Below are 16,888 nucleotides of genomic sequence, written 5' to 3' on the forward strand. Positions count from 1 at the left end.
AAGAGGTGCAGTCCCTGTTGTCAAGGGTTGGGTTTTACTGACAGTGCCGACACTCCCAGGAGCAGAATGATGAGATTTATCAAATTCCACCACTGGTTTTCCCACAGCCACCAACTGAAGAGTTAACTAGTGTCCGTACGTACCTAGCCGGGGGAAAGGGGAATGGGACAGAGAAGAGACTGCCTGACCTTCTGGCTCTTCCACTCTACTCTTCCTTTCTGCCGTACTCCGTTTTATTCCTTTCTTACTCCCTCCCTATCTTCAAGTATGAGTGGAAATCGCTGTAAAAGAAAAGCACACCATTACTAATTTCCTTCAATTCCTTCTCCACTTTCTTACTCTCTTTTTCTTTATTTCCTTACCTAGAGCGCCTATGGCTTTTGCTCCTCATCTATTCTTCAATATAAGTATTTTATTCTTTGGTAACCTGCATTATAAACAACATTTTAGCACCCTTTAACTCTGTGAGTTCATTTATACTTTTTCACTAATTCGTTCATTCAATCTCTGCCTTACTTTCTTATCTTCTGAATTCTTCTTACTTCTCCCTTAGAAACCTTCTGGAGCCTCCGGCGTCAACCAAGCAACAAAGAAATCAGGAACTGAAGTATTCAATGGGTAAGTATTAAGTCTTCTCTTTATATTTCTTTTTTCCTATTTACATTAAATTGGTATTTCTCTCTAGTTCTGAATTACCGTACTAACTAACCGCCGCACCTAAGAGCTCTAACCTGCGCCTAAGCCTGGCACAAAATTGCACTATTTCTATCTAACTAGACTACAGAAAGAACATGACTAATCTCTGAAAATCCGTTGGTAAAGTGCCTTGGTTCTAAAATCAACCGGCACACTTGACACCTGGTCTAGACCTCGCGCCCGTGTCCAGGAACTCAGGACTAGACCGGCAACTTCCACCATGGTCCTCCCTGTTGGTAGTACAGGGGAGAATGCCCGGTTCCCTGCTATAATGACCCGCAACCTTTTGCGAGCTGGTGATCTTTGCAATGCCGGTTCATTGGCAGATACTGCGAGACAAAGAAGAGCTTTGGTTCCTTTTTCCTGCACCCTGACACCTGTCCAGGGGGTGCAGAAGAGGTGAGGCCTGTACTGTGCTGAGGAGGTGAGACCTGTTCAGGGGGTGCAGAGGAGTTGAGGCCTGTCCTGGGCCAGGGGTGCAGTGGAGATGCAGCCTATCCAGGAGGTCTATGCCGAGGGATTGAAGGGCAGTGTGTCGCTGGCGTCTATAAGTAATGCTGTCATATCAGTGCCCCGTAAGCCTGGAAAAAACCCTGTAAGTGTACATCTTATTGCCCTCTGCCACTGCGTAACAGTGATTATAAATTCCTGCCTGATGTGATGCGAGTCGGCTATCCCTCCTACTAGAGAAAATAGTCTCCCCTGTACAGTTGGGATTTGTCCCACATAAATCCACAGCGGTTCATCTCCGGACAGTATTCGCAGTATTCGCAGTACTGCATCAGGTAAACCCAAACATGAAGTCAGCTGATGCCGATAAGGGGTTTGACTCCCTGGAGTAGCCTTTTATGATCGAGATGTGTAGGCGGCTTGGTATGTCAGGGAGTTTGAGATCATGTATGAAGCTGCTGGACACACAGCCTATGTCCTGTGTTTACATAAATGGGCTCAACTCAGACGCCATTCAGATCGCCTGGGGCACTGGGCTTAGTGTTATAATTTCTGATATCTGCGTCTCAAACTGGAGAGTCGCTAATTTGAATACTGGTTGGTGCACTAGGGAATAGTGACTTGTATATTTTTACAGTGCTGTGACATCTGCCCGTGAGAGACAGCACTTTGAATAGTAAAGCCAATAGTTTAAAGAAAGAATTAAACAAAATATAAAATAGGCTACACAAATTATAGGATGGGCTGTGCAGAGTATAAGATCAGTCGAGCATAATTTGCAAAAAGAGAAAATGCCCCTCCTTTTGCTTCGACAGTGTTTGTCTTTAGAGATGCTGATATGCAGTGCGGAGACCTGCAGTTAAGCGGCTCTGAACGAGTGAATGAAATCCATGCTGGTGGTTTGAGTTGGGAACGTGCCTTTCATGTTTATTGCTTCCATCCAGCCTCCTTCGAGGTGCATACATTGTCAGATAAGGGGACAGAGGCACAGAAAGAGTAGGACCCCCTCCCCCCCCACCAGAGGCAATGTCTATGTGGTAATCAAACTCTCGTGTCATCGGTAGGCTAAGGGTAAGATTTATTCACCACTCACCCAACTGCACCAGGAACATAACTGCTGGGAACACTCCTGGCAACGTATCAACAACAACATTCCAGGAGCTGCTGGAAGGAATCTTTAGTTAAAGACGCATGACCACAGTCTGGGCCCATTTTTTCAAAGCACAGTTTTACTTACAACTTTAGGATGGTAGTAAATACCCCCGATCTTGGACATAAATGGGGGGAGAGGCATAAATTTACTTAGTGATTCCTGAAGCTCACTATTTTACAAATTGGTAGCTCAGGATTAAACACAGAGTCTCCTGGTTTCCTAGTGCAGTAAACTACACGTGGGGTGGTGGAGATCGTGAGGGAGAGGCAGTGGGACTACAATCCCAGGCTAAGGACCTGTATAGTGGCCCGGTCGAGAAGTAACATTTGGTGTTTATTTCCAGCATCTTTAGGTAAAGTGATATAGCCAGGATTAGATGTTAAGTCTCCCCTCGGCCCCTCCTAGGATGATTGCTCTGTGTGTAAAGGCGCTTTCGTGTAATGCGTACGTGTGAGGTGCAGAGCCCATTTCAGGTGTCTCCCTTGTATCTAAGTAGCCTCTAAAGTTGTGTGCTGTTCCATAACGTTAGTGATACTCTGCATTCTCTCCTCTCACTGCATGCCCTGTTGCTGCTTTTTAGAGTTACTCCTCGTATTGAAATTCTTTGTAAAGCAGATGAGCCTTGTAGGAAAAATCATAATATCTCTGTCATCCCTTGGTACGTAATATCCCGTACCTGGCCCAAAAAAAAAAAACTTACTCTGCATGATTTACTATATGGTAATACTTCCTTAAAATATTGCTAATTTTGCCCATGCTTCAGTCCATATGAAGCTAGTCTTTGCCTTCCCACCCTCTTGTCCACACAGTACACAAGATCCCGCCAGGTATTACATGCTCACCTGCCTCAGATCTTCCTCATCCCTGGCCCGTGTTATTGTATTGTTTGCCTCAGATTCTCATAGTGGTTGGCCCGTGTTATTGCATTGTTTGCATCAGATTCTACTAGTGCCTGGCCTGTGTTATTGCATTGTTTGTATCAATCCTAGTGCCTGGCCTGTGTTATTGTATTGTTTGTGCCAGATTCTCCTAGTGCCTGGCCTGTGTTATTGCATTGTTTGCATCAGATTCTCCTAGTGCCTGGCCTGTGTTATTGCATTGTTTGGATCAGATTCTCCTTGTGCCTGGCCTGTGTTATTGCATTGTTTGTTTGAGATTCTTCTAGTGCCTGGCCTGTGTTATTGCATTGTTTGCGTCAGATTCTCCTTGTGCCTAGCCTGTGTTTTTGCATTGTTTGCCTCAGATTCTCATAGTGCCTGGCCTGTGTTATTACATTGTTTACATCAGATTTTCCTTGTTCCTGGCCTGTGTTATTGCATTGTTTACATCAGATTCTCTTAGTGTCTGGCCCGTGTTATTGCATTGTTTGCATCAGATTCTCCCAACGCCTGGCCTGTGTTATTGCATTGTTTACATCAGATTTTCCTTGTGCCTGGCCTGTGTTTTTGATTTGTTTACATCAGATTTTCCTAGTGCCTGGCCTGTGTTATTGCATTGTTTACATCAGATTCTCCTAGTGTCTGGTCCGTGTTATTGCATTGTTTGCGTTAGATTCTCCCAACGCCGGGCCAGTGTTATTGAATTGTTTACATCAGATTTTCCTTGTGCCTGGCATGTGTTATTGCATTGTTTACATCAGATTTTCCTTGTGCCTGGCCAGTGTTATTGCATTGTTTACATCAGATTCTCCTTGTGTCTGGCCCGTGTTATTGCATTGTTGGCATCAGATTCTCCCAATGCCTGGCCCGTGTTATTGCACTGTTTACATCAGATTTTCCTTGTGCCTGGCCTGTGTTATTGCATTGTTTACATCAGATTTTCCTTGTGCCTGGACTATGTTATTGCAGTGTTTGTGTCAGGTTCACCTAGTGCCTGGCCAGTGTTATTGCATTGTTTCCATCAGATTCCTCTAGTGCATGGCGTGTGTTATTCCATTGTTTGCATCAGATTTTCCTTGTGCATGGCCTGTGTTATTGCATTGTTTACATCAGAGTTTCCCTACACCTGGCCTGTTATTGCATTGTTTACATCAGATTTTCCTTGTGCCTGGACTGTGTTATTGCAGTGTTTGTGTCAGATTCACCTAGTGCCTGACCAGTGTTATTGCATTGTTTGCATCAGATTCACATAGTGCTTGACCTGTGTTATTGCATTGTTTGCATCAGATTCTCCTCGAGCCTGGCCTGTGTTATTGCATTGTTTACATCAGATTTTCCTTGTGCCTGGCCTGTGCTATTGCATTGTTTACATCAGATTTTACTTGTGCATTTCCTGTGTTATTGCAGTATTTGCGTCAGATTCACCTAGTGCCTGGCCAGTGTTATTGGATTGTTTGCATCAGATTCACCTAGTGCCTGACCTGTGTTATTGCATTGTTTGTGTGTGAGATTCTCCTAGTGCCTGGCCTGTGTTATTGCATTGTTTGCGTTATATGCTCCTCGTGCCTGGACTGTGTTATTAGCATTGTTTGTGTCAGATTCTCCCAACGCCTGGCCTGTGTTATTGCATTGTTTAAATCAGATTCTCCTCGTGCCTGGTTTGTGTTAAGGCATTGTTTACATCAGATTCTCCTCGTGTCTGGCCTGTGTTATTGCATTGTTTGCGTCAGATTCTCCCAACGCCTGGCCTGTGTTATTGTATTGTTTACATCAGATTCTCCATGTGCCATCGACTGTGTTATTGCATTGTTTGCATCAGATTCACCTAGTGCCTGTCCAGTGTTATTGCAATGTTTGCATCAAGTCAAGTCAAGTCAAGTCAGAGAATTTATATAGCGCACTACATACCCGGAGGGTCTCAAGGCGCTTAGAAAGGGGAGGAGGATTACTTGTCAAATATCCACGTTTTAAGTTGCTTTCTGAATGCTAGATGGTTCTGGGTAAGGCGAAGCTAAGCGGGGAGTGAGTTCCATGTTTTAGCAGCCAGGTATGAGAAGGATCTGCCTCCCATGGTGGTCTTATTGATGCGAGGTACAGTGGCGAGGGCATGGCTGGAGGAACGTAGTTGGCGGGAGGGGGTGTAGAAGGACAGTCGTGAGTTGAGGCATTCGGGTCCGATGTCGTAGAGTGATTTGTGTGCGTGGGTTAGCAGTCTGAAAGTGATTCTCTTATTGACCGGTAGCCAGTGGAGGTCTTTCAGGTGACCAGAGATGTGTTCGTTGCGCGGGATGTCTAATATGATCCTGGCTGAGGCGTTTTGGATTCGTTGGAGTTTCTTCTGGAGTTTACCGGTAGTACCTGCGTAGAGGGTGTTTCCGTAGTCCAGTCGGCTCGTGACCAGAGCATGGGTGACTGTTTTCCTTGTTTCGGTGGGGATCCAGCGGAATGTTTTTTTGAGCATGCGAAGAATGTTGAAGCAGGATGAGGATACGGCGCTGACTTGTCTGTTCATAGAGAGTGAAGAGTCCAGGATGACGCCTAGGTTCCGTGCGTGGTCTGTCGGGATGGGTGCTTTTCCAAGGGCTTCCGGCATCCAAGAGTCGTCCCATGCAGAGGGGGATGTACCTAAGATGAGGACTTCTGTTTTGTCTGAGTTCAGTTTCAGACGGCTTTGTTTCATCCATTCGGCAACTTCTTTCATTCCTTCGTGTAGGTTGGTTTTGGCGGTGCTGGGGTCATTGGTGAGAGAAAGGATAAGTTGAGTGTCATCCGCGTAAGAGATGATGTTGAGGTTGTGTTGGTGGGCGATGGCCGCGAGGGGGCTCATGTATACGTTGAAGAGGGTGGGGCTGAGTGAGGATCCTTGTGGTACGCCACAGATGACTTCAGTGGCCTCGGACTTGAATGGTGGGAGGCGGACTCTCTGGGTTCTTCCGGTTAGGAACGAGGTGATCCATTCAAGTGCTTTTCCTTGTATTCCGATGTTATTGAGGCGTTGTAAAAGGGTGCTGTGGCAGACTGTGTCGAATGCTGCAGAAAGGTCGAGGAGGATGAGGGCGACTGTGTCTCCATTGTCCAGTAGAGTTCGAATGTCGTCTGTTGCTGCGATGAGGGCGGTCTCAGTGCTGTGTTTTGCTCGGAAGCCGGACTGTGAGGAGTCGAGGGATTTGTTGGCTTCGAGGAATGCGGCGAGCTGGTTGTTGACAGCTTTCTCGATGACTTTGGCCGGGAATGGAAGGAGCGAAATGGGGCGGTAATTTTTGAGTTCGGTGGGGTCCGCTGTGGGTTTTTTCAGAAGGGCGGTGAGTTCAGCGTGTTTCCAGTCTTCCGGGAAGGTGGCGGAGTTGAAGGAGCAGTTGATGACGTCTCGGAGGTGAGGTGCTATGACGGAGTCTGCTTTGTTGAAGATGTGATGAGGACAAGGGTCTGTGGGGGATCCTGAGTGGATGGAGTTCATCAGGCGGATGGTGTTCTCAGTGGAGATTGGGTTCCAGTCGTTAAGGGTGTTCACGGGGGGAGAATGTTCAGCAAATGGTTGGGTGGGTTGGTCTCCGAGTTGGTTGTCGAAGCTGTTGTGGATGTCTGCAATCTTGTTGTGGAAGAATGAGGCTAGGGAGTCGCAGAGGGCTTGAGAGGGGGTGATGTCGTTGGAGTTGGCCGAGGGGTTGGAAAACTCCTTGACGATGTTGAAAAGTTCCTTGCTGTTGTGGGCGTTGTTGTCAAGTCGATCCTTGAATGCTGTTTTCTTGGCCTTTCGGATTAGTTGGTGGTGAGTGCGGGTGGCGTTTTTGAAGGCGTCCTTGGTGCTAGTGGTTGGGTCTTTTTTCCAGGCCTTTTCAAGGGAGCGGCAGAGTTTCTTGGACTTCTTAAGATCATCGTTGAACCATGAGGCCTTCTTGCTGCCAGGTTTGCTTTGACGTTTTTTCAGTGGTGCTAAGGAGTCGGCAGTGTTGGATAACCATAGGGTGAGGTTGGCGGCGGCTTGGTTTGGGTTAGAAGAGTGGGCTGGGGTGTTTAGAAGGAGTGATGCGGAGATCTGGTCGGTGGTGATTTTGTTCCAGTTTCTTTGCAGAGTTGGTTGGAGGTGGTTGGTGGGTTTTGGCTTGTTGTAGGTGAAGTGAACGCAGCTGTGGTCAGTCCAGAGGAGCTCCGTAGTGTGGCTGAAGGAGACATGATTGCTGGAGGTGAAGATGGGGTCGAGTGTGTGACCTGCGATGTGGGTGGGGGAAGTGACTAGTTGTTTAAGTCCGAGGTTGGCGAGGTTGTCCAAGAGGGTGGTGGTGTTGCGGTCGTTGATCTTTTCAAGGTGAAAGTTGAGGTCTCCCAGAAGGATGTAGTCTTTGGAGGGGAGCGCGTGTGGAGTGATGAAGTCCGTGATGTCTTCACTGAATTTTGCGCGGGGTCCTGGTGGTCTGTAGAGGAGGGTGCCTCTGAGTGTGGTCTTGGGGTCGATGTGGATCTGGAAGTGAAGGTGTTCGGAGTTGGCGAGGTTGGCGTCAGAGCTGGTTGAGATGCGGATTGATTTCTTATGGACGATAGCGATTCCTCCTCCTGTGTGGCTGGTACGGTCTTTGCGAGTGATCTTATAGTTTTCAGGGATGGCAATGGTGATGTCTGGTGCGGAGGAAGCGTTCATCCATGTTTCCGTTAGGAAGGCGATGTCTGGAGAAATGGTGTCTAGTAGATTCCATAGGTCGATGGCGTGTCTGTGGACCGACGGGTGTTGAGAAGGATGCATTGTAGGTGGTTGGGGTCGGGAGTCAGTGGTGTGGTCGTAGCGGAGATGTTGTTGGTGCCGCTGAATTTGCAGGAGTAGCAGGAGAAAGGTCCATGGGTGTGTCCAGGAGCGGCTTGGACGCAGGTGGGGGAGCGGCCGGGGTTAAGGGCTAGGAGGGAGGCGGCATCGTAGGTAAAGCGGGAGGGCTGGGCAGCACGGGGGGCAGGGGGTCTGGCGCTGGGCGCGGTCCAGGCGCGGACGGGCGTAGACGGGCTTACCTTTGGCGCACCTTCGGCGTGTACGTAGCGCGTGGACGCTGCGCGTGGGGGCATTTGGCCATAAATGGATGGTGAGGGGGGCGGAGCGTGGGAGGGGCAGCAGCTGGGAGGCGGTAGCAGGGAGGAGGGGCGGGCTAGGGAGCGAGTAAACAAGATGGAGGGTCAAAGGGGGACTAAGGCAGGGGCAGCAGAAGCACCACGGCACAGATCAGTTTCCAGCGTTCGGTAAAAATAATTAAATAAATCCCAGCGCAAGTCTAAATAAATAATTAAATCCTAGCGCGACATGAAATAATTAATTAATTCTAGCGCGAGTCGAAATAGATAATTAATGCACAGCGCTAGTCAAGCTAAATAAATATACAGCAGCGCAAGGTTATTTAAATAGTCTGCAGTCTCGGTCTCACCAGCAAGCCAGAGCGTGAGCAGGAGCTGGGGTCAGGGAGCGTGGAGGGAGCGACCGTGCTGGAGCCTGGCCTGTGTTCTTGCATTGTTTACATCAGATTTCCCCAACACCTGGCCTGGTATTGCATTGTTCACATCAGATTTTCCTTGTGCCTGTGAGGTTCTGTGGTTTTCGACTTCGCTTCGTATCCAGCCGCCATTTTGTGTCCGGTGCCATTTTGTGTTGCCTTTTACTCAGGCTGCACGGCGAACGGAGTGATTTTGCCTTTCCAGCTGCTATGTGTCTCTTCTGTTAAAAAGTAACCCTTTGTCCTTGCTTACGAAACCGATGTCAGGGTCTGGCCGAGTTTGCTAATCCATGTCTAGACTGATTGATCCTTGTCTTAGTTGACTGTTTGGGTCCCACCATTCTTCCCTTACTTTATCTTATTTGACTGGCCTTCGCTATTCTCTCCTTGTATTCTCCTATTACACAAACTATCCTTTGAGGCACGCAAATACGTCCTGCCACTTGCAAATTGGATTACATGTACTAGCATTAATTAACTTGAGGGGAGGAGAGAACACGGGGTCTGAAAGAAGGGCGTATTTGAGATACTCGATAGCCTGTTTTCAAACTTTTCCTATTTGTCAGTTTTGTATGTTTTGGGAGTAGGCATTGTAAATATGTGTACTATATAAGAATGTACGCAACGGAGTTAAGTGGCAGTCTCCTGAGAACCTACCACTGGTGTTCTTCTTGGATAACTGTGCTTAGCTGCAGCTAATAAACCTGATTTTCTACGCCCAACAGAGTGTCTTGTGTCTCTGTTTGACAAGGCAGGTGAACCCGGAGATTTTAGGCGTGCCCTGCGCCGCCCGGCCCATAAGGCCCGGTTCTCCAATTGGCTTCCCAATGTGTGGGCGGCTTCAGTGGTAGCGGTTCAGCCGAGGATCGTGAGGAGCTTCGCAAGAAAATTCTGGAGATATCGCAAACCACGTCAAGCGACCCCTGTATGTCGAAGTGGACCGAAGGTCTTTTGCAGCGCTGCTACTCCTTTCCGACGGCTGCTGACGACTGCTGCCCTCACTGCCGCCCTGCCTTGGCCCTCCGGTGATGATTGGTATCGCGAGACGTTAGACGAAGACCTGTTGGCGTACGTAAACATTTAGTTAAGTATTCGTGGGTAGCGCCCACTCTTTTGTCTTGTTTTTGTTATTCGACAAATGCATTAGTCGAAGCCAAGGGCTAAGTACGTTTGTACTGTGATCATTGTTTTTAACCCCCTTGAAGCTTGTGAATAGTCCAGTTCGTTACGAAATGCCGGAAGTTCTGCTGTTTTGACTGTTATAGGGATTCCCGGCTAGAGGATTCTTGTCCGATTCCTCCGGTTGGAACTCCCACTTATGAGCTCTATTCGAAACATGGTCTTGACCCCAATATTTTTATTGAAACATGGATCCGATACGCGAAGAAGGATGGTGTCCTGCAGTGGCGACAAAATGGTAGCTTTGAGCCTGATATATTAGATAATTTAGAAACAATTTTGTTTAAGAGAAAAGCCCGGCCGGCAATGTTTGACTCTTTCCACCTATGGCGTAAGGAAGCCAAACAGAAAGAAATCAAACAGGCAAAAAGAGATAAGAAAACACAAGATATGACGATTTTACAGGCTGCTCAACAGTTTAAGAATAATGAGACTGATCAGATGATTGAAGTCTCAGAAAGACAGCATCGTATGGCAATAGATAGATGTTATCCTGTGTTGCCTACTTCCCCACAGACTAAAGATCTTGACTAAGATCCCTTAATGTCTCATTTGTTGAGATTTCCTCCGCCTTATGTATTGGGTGCTAATGCACCCCCATTACAACCTGTTGTTCAGCTACCAGTTGCTCAACCAGTTGTCCCGAATCTTCCACAATTGCCTCTTCCAGTATTTCCACCTCCACCTCCTTTGCCGCCGACTTCTGTACCTCAGTCTCCTTTACCGTCAGTTTCTCTTTTAACTACTAGCCCTTCTCCTGCTGTGCTTACTACATTGTCTCCCGTTTTATTGTCAGATTCTCCTACAGCTCGTAAACGATTAGTCGATACTGTTTCTGGTCTTTTGTCACCTTTCTTTGGGTCTCTTAATTTGACTCCTGTTTTGTCCCGAAGGCAATCCCGTAGTCAAATTCCAGATTCCGACAAGCGAGTTAGGTTAGACTCCCTTGCTCACAATTGAGTCATGAGTGGTCCACAGTATAGTGTGCGCGATATCTTGGATACTTTTCTTCAGTGGAATGCGCCCACGCAGAGATATGTTTTTAATGTTATGTGTAATACGCTCCTTAAAGGATGGGGTGATATGGATTTGGATCTTCCTTCTCAGGGTTTGTTTGACATACAGGGTAAATTTGATAAAGGACTTACTGTGGGTCCCGACGTTAAGGATGCCGTCCAGACACTTGTCCATTATAGGTCTTCCTTTTTCCCTCAAGCTCCTCTTGAACCTGATCCTGCGGTTCGGCGTAAAATGAAACACTATCCTATGCGAGAAGTTCCTCCAGTATGGAGAGATGCGGTTTCACAGGCAGGCGCGGTTCCGGCTGTACCAGCTCATTTCCAGCGTATATGGGTACATGTCCCTTGGAAAAGATCGGAAGTTTTGGCGCTTAAACAGTCTTTACCGGACCCTCGTAAGAATCCTGCTGGGTATTATAAAGAGCTGTCCCAGACTGTTGATGCGTGCATTATGAACTTAGCAGATATTGATTTGCTGATGGGAAATGTAGTCCCTCAAGCTTTGTGGGCTCGGATTCGTAGGGAAGACCACGACCAAGCTTTAGGTGGTGATTGGGCTGCTATTACTGCCGCAGATGCAGCACAAGTAGGTGGTACTAAACCTGATGCTTTGATTACAGAATTGCCTGGTAGGATCATCACTTTAATGAAAACGATGATGCCTGCCTTACGTGTTAATTGGGATAAGTTATCTGCGTGTAAACAGAAGAAAGACGAGAGTGTCTCCGATTTCTTTATCCGTTTCGAGGAGACCTTCATCGACCATAGTGGTAAAGATGTGAGTACTGAAGGTGGACAGCGATTATTTGCGGATAAATTTGTCTTTAATTTACTTCGAGAATTATTGCATAAATTGAAAGATTCTGAGAGTGCGTGGGCCGTTTCTTCGTCTGCCCAGATATTAGCCACTGCTCAGTACTATGAGAACAGGGATAAGGAAGAAAAGGATAGAGTGGAGAAAAAGACTAAAGAGTTGAAAACAAAGGTTCTTTTGCAACAAGCTTATCCCCCTCGTTCTGCTCAGCGTCAATTGCAACAGCCTCCACAGTTCCAAAGATTGTTACAGAAACCTACACCTTTTGTCCCGCGACCTTTGTTGGGTCCTAATCAATGTGCCTATTGTAAAGAAGAAGGCCATTTTAAGAGTAATTGTCCGGTTTTATTGCAGCGTAATGGTGGATTGCCAGGACCATGAGGCCGTGGTGGTTTTCAGTCAGCACCTAGGGGTAGAGGGCGAGGTGCGTTGTCTCAGGGACAACGTTCTTTTCCCCTCAGAATTCTATGAATTATTTTGATCAACAGAATTCCCAGTCCGCACAATATTACAATGACGATTATTGTACTGAAAACGAAAATTCTGATTTTCATACTAGCTAGGACAGCCATGGACAAAGCAAGGGAGTGGTATCAGTTCCAGTAGATCAGAATGGGCCTTATGTTGGCGTTGTTGCTTTGGGTGTTTCGGAAACATGTCTTTTGGATACTGGTGCAATGAGAAGTTCTATTATTCACTCCAAACTCCCTGGGGCACCTTTGTCTGGCTTAACGAATGTTTCTGTAGGATTCTCTGGCGCACCAGTTCGCAACCCGGTTTCTTGTCCTTTGCCTATCTCCATTGGTCCCTATGATCTGGAAGCCCGCTCATTTTAACGACTGGTTGTGGTGAGAATTTGTTGGGTTTGGATTTATTAAAACGTCTACATGCAATGTTGTATAGTTCCCCCTCTGGTGTACATCTTACTTTGGGTGATAAATTGGTTTCTCCTATGTATTTTGGGGAAAATAAAATTTATATGGCCAAGTATGTCCCCTATCGTCCCCTATCGTGTACCCCAACGTTCAATGTATGTGCATGACATCCATGCATTGTCCCTCTATGGCCAAAATGATGACGCATTTACATTTGCGTCCAACGTTAACATGTCAGTTACCAGGCCCTCCATGAAAGAAACGATTATTCTGTTTTAAGGCCTATGTTGCCAACGTCTTTACATGGTGCACGTTTAAATATCGAGATGCACCCGTTTTGTGGCTCCGTAGGGCCAGGACTCGAATTCAGGCTCCAAGCCTTCTGACACTCTGAAAGCTGTAGCCCCGCCTGCATCCCTGACCTCTCACATACTTCCTGCTCAGCCGAGAGGTGCCCAGCCTGGCCTGCCAAGACAGTATTATGCCTACAGTTATCTGCTCCGCTCCACAGAAACACATTCCTGCCTAATGAAAAGGATAAACATATTCCGCCTGCAGAAGATAGGGCCTAGCCTCCATTCAAGTGATTTACAGAGCTCGCATCCATAGAAAGCCCACAGCCCCCATGCTATGCTCGAAGAAATATAGGCACACACTAGCATTTAGTGATGAGCAGACCTTTTAGTCAGATAATACTTCCCCGAACCTAAGATATCAGATATTACTAGATGTACAGGTCGCCCTGACACTGAAAACCTCTCTACTAGCACGAAAGTCACCCCCTCCTGTTTCCCCCAGTTACGCGTCAATTACACGTCATGATTAGGTTACGCACACAAGTAGGGTAAAGGTTCCAGATACCCCTATAGATTCCCCTCCATGTATTCGCCCACCTATGACACACCTGTGACTCATCAAGGAAACACCCACATGTACGCCTCTTTACACGCCTATGTGTTCTTATCTCTCTCTTCCACTTGCTCCACCTTTCCTATGCAAGCCAACGTATGTTTGAACTATAAATAAATGTATTCTGTGAATAAACGTTAGATGACGATCCTTCCTGAACCTTAGTGGTGATGGAACCCGATTCTCCGTTTACTGGAGTGAATGTAATAAAGCCCTTCTGAATCGGACACCACGGACTCTGCCTCTCATTATATGAGTTATCCTTATTAATGTATAGAAATTATGTCAGGGTAATTATTTTATTTACCACATAATCTGGCGCCTGAACAGGGACCAGTCCCCTTCCCCACTCGCCGGCGATGTAGGTCCAGCCCCCTACCCCTTCTACAGCCGTGACGGACTTCAAGTGTACACGACCGCGGGACTTCCTGCCTACTCCCTCAGGCCCACGGAGGAGACGGAGACTGCGACCAGGCATCCACACGAGGCGGTGAGGATTGCGGACCATCCCGACCAGAGCCCAAGACGAGAGAGCAAGGTCTGAGGTATCCCGAAGCCCACCTGTTCCAAGGCGCATGCGTGGTAGTAGCAGCCACCGTAGCAGTATCGAGTTTCCGAGGCCTTCAAGTTCAAGTCCTGCTTCCCGGTGAGTACCGTTATTGGGAACGCATAGAGACGGGTTCATTTGTTTGAATCCGGTAAAGACGTATCTGGGTACACAGATACGGTAAAGACGTGTCCTCTAGTGTGGATACGGTAAAGACGTGTCTCTTCATGAGACCGGTATGGTTGTACTGTTTTGCAGTGCATAAAGTAAACAGTTTTTCAAGATCATGTTCTGTTCATGTACTAGTTAAGATGTATCTGTTTTTAATGTATTAAGTGTTGTGTGAATGGTTGTTTTCAGTCTATTTTCGTGTATATTGTGTTTTCATTAGAGTCAGTTCCAACATGCCATTGTTTTCGAAATTACGTCAGATAGGGACTAGGAAAGGGATACTCGAGGAATCAGTTCCCGTTCCGCCTCGAGATACCCCTGGACATTATATGTACCAGAAACACGGGCTAGATGCCATACTGTTTTTAGACTTATGGGTGGATTACACGAAGGATCTGGAAGAAAAGTATAGATGGCCTGTCTCAGGAACATGGGATGCTGAATGTATTATGAGAGTAGAGGAAGCATTATGGAAAAAGAAATCAAGACAGTCCCAGAAAGACGCTATTGAGTTGTGGCGCAAAGAAGCGCATAGGAGATCCGAGAAAGAAATGCATAAAGCAGATAGAGCCAGACAAGCTGGGGAAAAAGCCAGAGAAAAAGAACTAAAGGAAGAGGGGGAACGGGTCAAGACAGAACAAATAGACCGAGAAAGAAATGCCCTCATCACGGGCATGTATCCCGTCCTTGCGGAAGTACCTAGTAATCTACCGCCACCTCTGATACCGACTAAAGTACGTAGGCATAGACAGACAGAAGCTGAAGCTTTTATTTCTTCCTATCTAGCGGAGCCTGCTCCGGATTATGTAAACGCAGTATTTCCTCCTCCTCCTGTTCCGCCCGTCAACAATCCTTTTCTCCCTCCGCCCGCAACACAGACTCAGCCTACGCAATTGCTTCCCCCACCGACTGTAAGGGACGACTCAGGACAAGGGGCAGTGGGAGGGGGGTCGTCAGCAGCACCCCAAACACCGCCACCGACAGGATCACTACAAGAATTAGGTCTGCAACGAACGTCACTGGCACCAGTATCACCCTTTAGGACTGTAACAATATCGCAATGTATATACGATCCAGTACCAGGTGCGGGTACCATGCTCGTGTACTCACTACGACTAAGACGAGCTGTAGAATATCTGTTTCCGTTACCAGACATGAAGGAACACTTAGACAGAATATATCATTTCATTCGAACGTGGGAGGGACCCGAGAGTATAGAAAATGCCATGAAACAAAGAAAAATTGAGGTTAAAAACAAGATTTTACGTTTCTTGATTAATTGTCTGATCAGGGAACAAGACCAGCCCGGTAAAGGAGTAACTAGAGGTATGATAGAATGGAGTGACAACATATCTGCCGGTAAACGTGATACAGTGGGAAAGACAGATTGCATGTATAGGAAAATACGAAAAGAGATTTTAAGGGTACACAAGACAGAGCCTGAAGAGAAAGAGGATTCAGCCTCGGAGGATGGTGACACAGAGGACGCTGACAGAATAGCTTATGTAGGTAGAGCACGACCATTTGACAGGCCCATATGCCTAGATCACTGCAAAAAGGGACCCCCTATAAAAGAAAGATTTTCCCTCGAACATCTGTTCCAAGCTACTGAGAACGCACTGAAAAAACGAGTAGGGTGCGACAGACACCACACCACACACGAACAAGAATTAGCCCGGTCAGCCGTTCAATGGGTGTCTAACTCCAATATCTATAATGGTGACATAGTGGCTCAAACCTTTTTGAGTCTTTCTCCAAACGAACAGCGTTTGGCTGGTATTTACATGGTTCAACATCTGATCACGTTGTACGAAAGTCAATATTCTGATCCCGGTCCCTTGTACAAGTTACTGGACGATATACTTTTAGACAGATGGGTAGGTCTAGGTACCAAACTAATTAATGTCATTCTGGACCAACGATATAAGTACGTGACTTTTCTGAACACATGCATGATTCCTGCCCCACACCACGACAGTAGGGGTTTCCATGTAGACAGACAGCACCCCCTACGAGAAGTTCATCCCGTAAAAGACACTGACGGTGCACTCCAGCGTGTATATGTTTACACACCCTTGACGAAAATGGAAATACTGGAAATGAAAAGAATACTGCCCTGTCATGATAAAGATCCAGGGGGGTTCCACCGTGAATTAAAAGACATTCTCAGAATAGGGGATTACACGTACTCTGATATTATTAAGTTATTGAAAGTACTGTTGCCAGCAGGCATTTATGAAAAACTTAAGGAAAAGGATTGGGAATTAGGAGAGAAAAAGATAAATTGGGCAGAATTGGAAACAGAGGATAAAGGACGGCTCCCTGGTACTGGTCTTGGGGATCAAGCTAAAGAATTACCTGAACTCTAGATACAGGTCCTGCCGAGATTATTGACTACTAAAAAGGAAGATTGGGATGCTATTTCAGCCTGTAAACAGAAACAAGATGAAGACACTAGTGATTTTTATTCCAGATTCGAGAAATGTTTTTCTATTAATAGTGGCCTTAAGCCAAGTAGTGAATCATATCCACATCTTTTTGTGAGCAAGTTAGTAGAGAATTCTTCACCCCAGATCAAGAATAGAGTACTGAAGGTTGAGAGTACTTGGCAAGCTAATAGTCCTTCCCAAATGTTACAAATGTTACATTACCATCAGAACAGAATTAGAGAGGAACAAGAACATGAAAAGAAACGTCTGAAAGATACGAAAATTAAAGTGCTAGTTGCA

The 16,888-nt window shown here is 46.6% G+C and overlaps 1 protein-coding gene across 1 annotated transcript in view; it reads left to right on the forward strand.

The window, feature by feature from the left end:
* LOC147737997 (uncharacterized) overlaps positions 1 to 16,888 on the forward strand; it is a 67,717-nt gene that overhangs the window by 18,467 nt on the left and 32,362 nt on the right. The window contains exon 2 of the mRNA XM_086925011.1: positions 554 to 618. The gene's annotated coding sequence lies outside the window, so the exon portion shown is untranslated. The remainder of the gene's footprint in view (positions 1 to 553; positions 619 to 16,888) is intronic.

Source organism: Lissotriton vulgaris, chromosome 1_1, assembly GCF_964263255.1.
Source record: "Lissotriton vulgaris chromosome 1_1, aLisVul1.2, whole genome shotgun sequence".
NCBI classification, from domain to species: domain Eukaryota; kingdom Metazoa; phylum Chordata; class Amphibia; order Caudata; family Salamandridae; genus Lissotriton; species Lissotriton vulgaris.